The sequence below is a fragment of the Echinops telfairi genome, unplaced genomic scaffold (assembly GCF_000313985.2).
Source record: "Echinops telfairi isolate 266 unplaced genomic scaffold, ASM31398v2 ScPeMD7_3;HRSCAF=10, whole genome shotgun sequence".
Lineage (NCBI taxonomy): Eukaryota > Metazoa > Chordata > Mammalia > Afrosoricida > Tenrecidae > Echinops > Echinops telfairi.
Window position 1 is genome coordinate 515,933 of NW_022103899.1, and position 7,844 is coordinate 523,776.

Genomic DNA, 7,844 nt, shown 5'->3' on the forward strand with positions numbered 1-7,844 from the left:
AACTGAAGAGAGAGAGCAAGAGCTCCTCCAACTGGAGAGACTAGGAACAGCACATGGGGGCTGGAGGGGCTGGGGGTGGCATCCATCACGGAGGCTCCCGGCTCTCCGGGGAGCCGTCGAGCCATCTGTCTGGCACACCCAGGGTGGTGGGCCTCCAAGTATTCTGCAAGTCTCCCTACTGCACAGCGACGACTGTTTCCATCTTTCTTTTTATTAGTCCGCCTAGTTCTTTTTCCTGTCCTTTTGAAATAACTTATCCTTTTAACTTCAACTGTAAGCGTGAACTGACAAGCCGGAAGAGCTTCTTCTCCTTCAAGAGTGTCACCTGAACGTCACCAGCTGACTTAACACCACGCTGTAGGGAAGGGAACAGGAGGGGGTTGTTGTGAATCTCCTCTTTTACACCTTAGGTGCATCCTTATAACACAAGATCTGATAATAGTAACAGATCCAAGAAAAGACGTCCAAATCAGAGCAGCAGAGGCAACGTGAACACTAAACGCCTTCCCTGTTCAATGAACTATCAGGATCCATTTGTGCAGCGTCCTACGAAGCACGCCACTGCCCTTTCCTTTCAGCGCATTCCAGCACCCTCTGAAAAACCACCACCCGTGTACGGGGTTGGTTTGGGGTCCACTGCTGAGTGACTTCTATTCAGCCACTTTATTTAGTAACTCTCTCTTTTATTTCGCTTTCCACTTTTTTCTCATCATTAAGCGGGTGAAGGTCTACACTGCAAGTCAGTTTTCCGTCTGACAATTCCTACACGTTTCACTTCATACCATTGATCGCAATGCCTATGATGGGCTATTCACTTCCTGTTCCATTCCTCCTTTCCTACCCACTTCCTACCCTGGTGGCACAGTGGCTATGCGGTGGGCTGCTCGCTGCACGGTCAGGAGTTCAACACGGCCAGCGGCTCCTCGGGAGAAAGAGGAGGCTCTCTACTCCTGGAAAAGAAGGAGCGCCTTGGAAACGCACAGGGCACGCGGGTTGGTCCTGTCCTGTGGGGTAGCTATGAGCCGGCATCGACTCCAGGACAGTGGTTTGGTTTTCTTTGTTTCCTGTCGTCTGAAGGTGGTCCTTGGGCAAATGCTGCCCTTTTGAGCTCAACCGGTTGATGACTCTCCCAGGTGCAGAGCTCCCAGGTGCCAGTGTTTGCCACCTACACCTGTCAATTGTCATGCTACACACTGAGCCACTGGAGTGGGTTCATTTCCAGAACTGAAGGGTCACTAAGGGTCACAGTCTGTGCACCTCCAGGCTCTAGCTAACCCAGCGGTTCTCAACCTGTGGGTCGCGACCCCTTTGCGGGTCAAATGATCCTTTCACAGGGGTCACCCGATTCATAGCAGTCGCAAAATGATAGTTATGAAGTAGCAACGAAAATAATTGTATGGTTGGGGAGTCACCACAACATAAGGAACTGTGTTCAAGGGTCATGGCATTAGGAAGGTTGGGAAACACTGATCTAACCAAGAAGACCAGTCGTTCTGATGATGTTAAGTTCTGGTCCACATGTTTCTCCCATTCTATCCTGGACCCTCTAATGCATTGGTTCCCAAAACCTCTTCAGAAAAAAGTAACTGAATGCCACCTCCTGCCCCCGCAATGAAGAACTTTTGTACTGTGCCCTGGGATGAAGTGTAGGAATCTGCTTTTACAGCCTCTCCCGGATCATTCCAGGGTGCCCAAGAGTTAGTATCACCCGCTCTGGGAAGCACTCTGATAGGCTTCTTGTGTAATGTGATCCCTCCCTTCCAGAGTGGTTAGTAGCTGTAGCCAGGCACCATTCTAGTTCTTCTGGTTTCAGGGTTGTGGAGATAATGTTTGTGTGATCCACTAGGCCAGAGGTGTCAAACTGGTGGCCTGTGGGCTGCATGTGGCCCCCAAGGTAATTTGTTGTGGCCCGTGATGCGCTGAAATAAAATGAAAATTGAAAAAAAAAAATTGTTATGAAGAAAATAGCACTTAGGGGAGATCAAGGCAATACCGTACACACAATTCCCTCATTACATTTTATTTTAGAGCATCATGAGCCACAAAAAATTACCTTGGGGGCCGCATTCGGCCCACGAGCCACCAGTTTGACACTCCTGCACTAGACAACTGAACTGATTCCTTCCATACATCTTCTATGTTCCTCGATCTTCTTTGCTTCGGGTGAGGAGAGACCAGCAGGGCTGCGTAGAAGCCTTTTAAGCCCTGTTGGTGGACTGGTTGCATGTTGGGCTGCTAACTGCACAGCCAGCAGTTGGGACCTACCAGCCTGTCCTTCGGAGAAAGGTGAGGCTCTCCAGGACAGATTTCCAGTCCGGAAATCCATAGGAGCAGTTCTGCCCTGTCCTACAGGTCCACTAGCATGATGCATCAGAATCCGCGTGGGGGCAGTGAGTTTGGTTTGGGTCAGAATCCACATAGCAAGTTTTTAAATGGAAAACTAACCTGCCAATGTCCTACAGACTTGGGGAACCCACCAGAGACTAAAAAGGAGGCTTAAACAAGAAAGAACTTCCCCAATCACAAGGATTAACCTAGAATAATGGAAACGTGGGAGAGGGGCGAAGGAGGAGATCTAAGATATGGAAATAATAATCTATAACTTATCAAGGGTTCATGAGGGAGGGTGGGGAAGAAACGGGGAGCTGATATCAGGGGCTCAAGTGGGAAGAGAATGCTTTGAAAATGAAGGCGGCATATGGGCAAATGTGCCTGACACACTGGATGAATGTATGGATTGTGATAAGATGTAAGAGCCCCCAGTAAAAGTATTTTTTAAATAAATAAATAAAATTGCATGTCGTTCCATTAAAAAGAAGAAAGAGCTCCCCTTCCCCGGCTCCTGCTGGCGGCATGAGGTCGTGTAAAAGGACAGAGCGCCGTTATGGAACCGCAAGCAGGGTTTTTCTTCACTTTAGCAGAGCGGGGGGTATCTCCAGGGGGGGTGCATAGCTCGGTGAGTAAGGGGCTACAGCAACCGTCACCAGCACGTTTTCATTGCCTGTCTCCGCTTTGACGGTTGAAAGGAAGGAAGGGGCTTTTATAAGTCATGGAACAATTTATATCTCACCAGAATTTCATCAGAAATGTTTGGCAAAAAAAGTGTTTTTAATTGATGAAAGTAATTAATGTAACTATAAATGTATACCTACCTTTGGCATGCAACAATATTGCAGCTCATGTATTATTTCCTTGTAAAGACTGAAAATAAGGTAACCCAGCAACAAAAAGGAGATCCTGGCATGTGTTAAGTACCGCTCCTTTGGTTAAAGCTGCGGCCGGCTCTCAACCGGTGGGCTGCGACCCCTTTGGAAGTCGAATGACCCTTTCATAGGGGTCGCCTCTGTCAGAAAACACATACATATTTCACAATATATAAGTACGTATTGTTTTGTGATTGATCACTATGCTTTATGTTTAATTACGTTCAATTTGTAACAATGAAAAGACATCCTGCATATCAGATTTTACATGACGATCCATAACCATAGCAAACTTAGGGGTATGAAGTAGCAATGAACATAATTTTATGGTTGAGGGTCACTACAACATGAGGAACTATATTAAAGGGTCCCGGCATTAGGAAGGTGGAGAACCACTGGGTAAAAGCATTATAAAGTTACAGGAAAACTTAAAGACGACTTTCTATTTCCATCCTAGAAACTGCTAACCTACAGAAACTACTGTGGCTAAAAAAAAAAAATTTTTTTAAATCTGCTCTTTTAGCAAACTTTATTGAGCAGCTACTCGCTGTAAAATGCTAAGTACTATCCAACAAGCAGACTCCCTGCCATCGAGTCCACGCACTCACCGCGACCCTGGAACGCAGGGTAGACCAAACCTCTTCCTGAGCTCCCGAGACGGGAACTCTTTCAGGAGGAGAAAGTCCTGTCTTTCTCCCAAGGAGCAGCTGGTGGCTTCCAACTGCTGACCTTGTGAACAGAAGCGCAATTCGTAACCATCAAGCCACCAGGGATAAGGGATAAGGAAATGAGACAAAGAATTAACCTTACCTTCAAAAACCATCAGCCTAGAAAAGATAAAACATAGACTAGTTGCTTCAACTCTAAAAACAGACTAGCTCAGTAACCACATTCACAGGCGAGTCCTAGATAAAATGAGATAAAATGGCAGTGACGTCGGTGGGTGAAAGCATCCCTCCTTAAAGGGTCTGGAGACGGGTGCTGGGAGGGAGAACAGAGCAATGGCGCTGAGAACACGGAGAAGGGAACACGCACGAGAGACGGATCAAGAGTCGTCTCAGGAGTCAGCCGCTGACTGGGTGTCCGAGGCAAGGGAGGAGGGCAGAAGAACGAAAGCCAAGGATATGCGGAGTCTGAAGCTCTGTGGGAAGTGCCGCCAGGGACTTGGAATGCAGAAGAAAAGGGCCGGAGATGGAGAGTTGGGCATGATCCGCACAGTGCCTGCTGCTGACCATCACCTACTCCCAAGTGGGAGAGGCCAGTCATTTCTTGAAGAGCAGTGACATTTCAGGGAGCAAACAGGAAACTGAGGAGGAAAGGAAAAGGAGTAGAAAGGAAACACAATGTCTTGAAAGCTACGAGAACAACGTCTTAGGAATAAAGGCCAACAAAATAGCAAATAGTGCAGAAAGAGAAACGCTGAAGACTAAAAAGAGGCACTAGACACAGAAATAACCAAACCACTTCCCATGAGTGCAGACATAGATGGTGCCCTCAATCTCTCTTGTCACCAGAGATGAATGACATTCACAAGCACCCCATCCCGTGGTTTCACCCAAACTATGGACACGCCTCGGAGAAAATGAATAGTCATTCTCATTCTCTCTCTCTCTCTCTCCCTCTCTCTCTCTCTCCTCCCCACCTCCTCCTTCTGTCTTTGCCTACGCACATGCACAAAGCGTATTAGAACACCAGCGACTAAGAATGACATTAGAGTGGGAATAAACCACGTGGAGGTCACATCTGGCCTCTTCTACATCTGGCTACACATCTGGCTACAGGGAGAGGAGGAGTGTCTGACTCCACACACACCCAAGACCAACAGCCACAAAGCAAAGGTCAGGCATGCCTCTAGCCTCCACCTTGCTGTATCTATCCTGACACCAGCCATTGCCCCCACGACGCTCTACTTTTCTGCTTGGTTTGAGAGGTCATTGCAATGACCAAAAAGAAATCCCAGACAACACAACTGAGGGAGTTGATTAAAGAAGTTGATAGGTTACCACAAGCCAGGGTCAGCAACCAGTACGGATCCAGCCACTGGGTCACAACAGTGCCCCTGGTGAGTCAGCAGCCAAGCCTCTCCCTGCTCCTCGGCTTCTCAGTCAAACGGCCCTTTGGCTTCGGAGGCAGTCTGAAGTCTAGAAGCCCACCAATCACTCTGCCCACAGACCCCTTGTCTCCTCGCTGCTCCTTTGTTCTGTCCTGGGTCACCTTGCCCTGACCTCCGGTCAGTTTGGCTCCTTTGCTCTGTCCCATGGTCGCCAGGCTGCAGCCTCTGATGCCTGTGGTCTTGGCCTCAGAAACTTGAGCCAGAGGTCTCAATCGTGCTCCACCGGCGACCCTCCTTCCTATGGTCCTGGGAATTCCCTCTGTGTGTTTCTAACGTGGCTCTGGCACGGATTGGCAAGGAAACCACAGGTGGTGACTTGGTTCACACCCTCCAGTCAGGTGCGACTCAGAATGCATCCCACCGGAGTGCTGTAACAGCGAGCCCCTTCCAAAATGAGATTACAACCACGGGCATAAGGCTAGAGTTTATAATACATCACGAAAGGGGCTGGGGCTAGAAGGGCCATATTAACTGACTACACCTCAGAGGGAGCACTCTAAATCATTTTATAATTAAAATCACTTTTGACGTGCCAGCTAACTACGATAAAACACTGCTCTCCACAATAGCCAAATGGCAGAAATCGCCCAAATGTCTGTTAACAGATGACTGGAAAAGCTAACCGTGGTATAGGCCTGTGAAAACTATGATTCAGCCACGTACAGAATTGAAGCTCTGATAAAAGCTACGACACGGATGAGACGTGAAGGTGTTCCAGTGGGTGAAAGGGCAGAGACAAAAGGACGGCGAGGGCTGACCCCATTGCCGGGAAGCCTCTAGATTGGACAGAGGTCTGTGCGTGGTTACCCAGAGCGGGCGGTGCGGAGGCAAAGGGAATGGCCACAGAAGTGGAGCTGCACTCTGCTGGGGGTCAGGCACACCTTTTAGACATGACAGCGCCTGCCATCGAAGTGTACCCTTAAAAACGGCTAATGTGGCCAACCGGTCATTACAAAGAAGTGACCACAATAAACTATTTAAAGACAAAGCAAAAAGACTGCTCCTCAGAGTGCAGACATGGTATAGGCCAGGGTTGATGGAAAATAAGGGGCAGGCAGGAGTGAGGGTGGGGAGTAGACACTGCTGCTGGTGGACTAACGACTGTGTTTGAGAAGGTTCCAAAGTGGAGAAATGGCTTCCCCAGAGGGAATGGCAAATCAGGGTCTGGACAGAGAAAATCTAGTTCCTACATGTATTTCAACCTCCTTGCACTGTATTTTTTTTTTGTAATCTACTTCAAGTTCTTTCTGGAAACAATGAAAATTATTCATAAAGTACAGAAATAAAATTGCTCTTTTATCCATTTTAAAGTCTGAGTGTTTATACTGGGGTCCTATTTACTCTTCTAATAACCACATGAAAGCTAATAGGAGCATTCATGGGACACACAAATTTATTATTACAAGAGAAAGATGATGTCGTTTTTCCTTCTAGACCCCTCAAAGGTTACGTTAGCCATTTTCAGACTGAATTTCTATTGAATTTGATTATGTTCCCTGTGGTGAGGGTAAAACATGAACAAACCGAGCCGATTTAGGTGCAATTCCTTCGTATTACTGAGATAAAAAGGAACAATAGCCTAATGAGGTGCAATTTGTTATGTAATTAAGCCAAATAATTTAGAAACATCTGCTGGTGGTTAGTAATAGCATAGTTAAACCTCGAAGAATCTGTTCCCGGGGAGATTTCCAAATTATTCGAAGCTTTGTGAGTTTGGTTGGGAAGCCATATTTGTGTAAGAAACCAAGGGATTATAAAATGGTACATTTACTGAATTTTTTTAAAGGGGGCCAAAAAAAAATGACAAAAGGAGACTAGAGCGTATGTAACATAGAGATTGAGGCTTTTATGTTAACTCTCAGACTGGCCAAATGCAAGTTTCTACCTTACCAGCCAACACTAACTCAGACATTTTCTGGGCATCCCACGGGGGTCAGATACTGTGGTAGTTGTTAAGGATACAAAGGCGAAGTCCGGGAGGAACTGCACCTGATGGAGTGAGGCAGGATAATATAAACTAACCATCACGTCACCATGTGGTAAGTGCTAGGGCCAAGACACGTGAGGGCACCCACCAAGAACACCGCAGGTCCAAAAAGGGAGAGGTGACTAACTCCCAAAGGCTGGAGAGCCCTGAGGGAGGCGACTCGGAAGAAATGACTGACTATTCAAGCTGAGTTTTGCAAGATGTGTCTAGAACTGAGGGAGGGCAAAGAAGGACTTGAAGAAAGATGGAGCCAAGGGCAAAACTCACAGCAAACCCCGTCCGGGATTCAGCCTCAGCCTAAAGAAGGCAGCCAGCCAGCCCGTCACGGGGTTACCCAGGTAGAAAATGTTCACTTGGCACAGGCTTCTCAGCTATATTTTCAGCACACTTATAGCAAGAGGGCAGCCTTTTGCATAGGCTTGAAGCATGGGCAATAAAGAAGAGGTGACAACAGGTGAGTCCAGACAGATAAGCAGGGGTCCCGTCTTGACAGCTTTTTATACCCAACTAGAGAATTTGGACTTCACCTTAAAGGAGATAT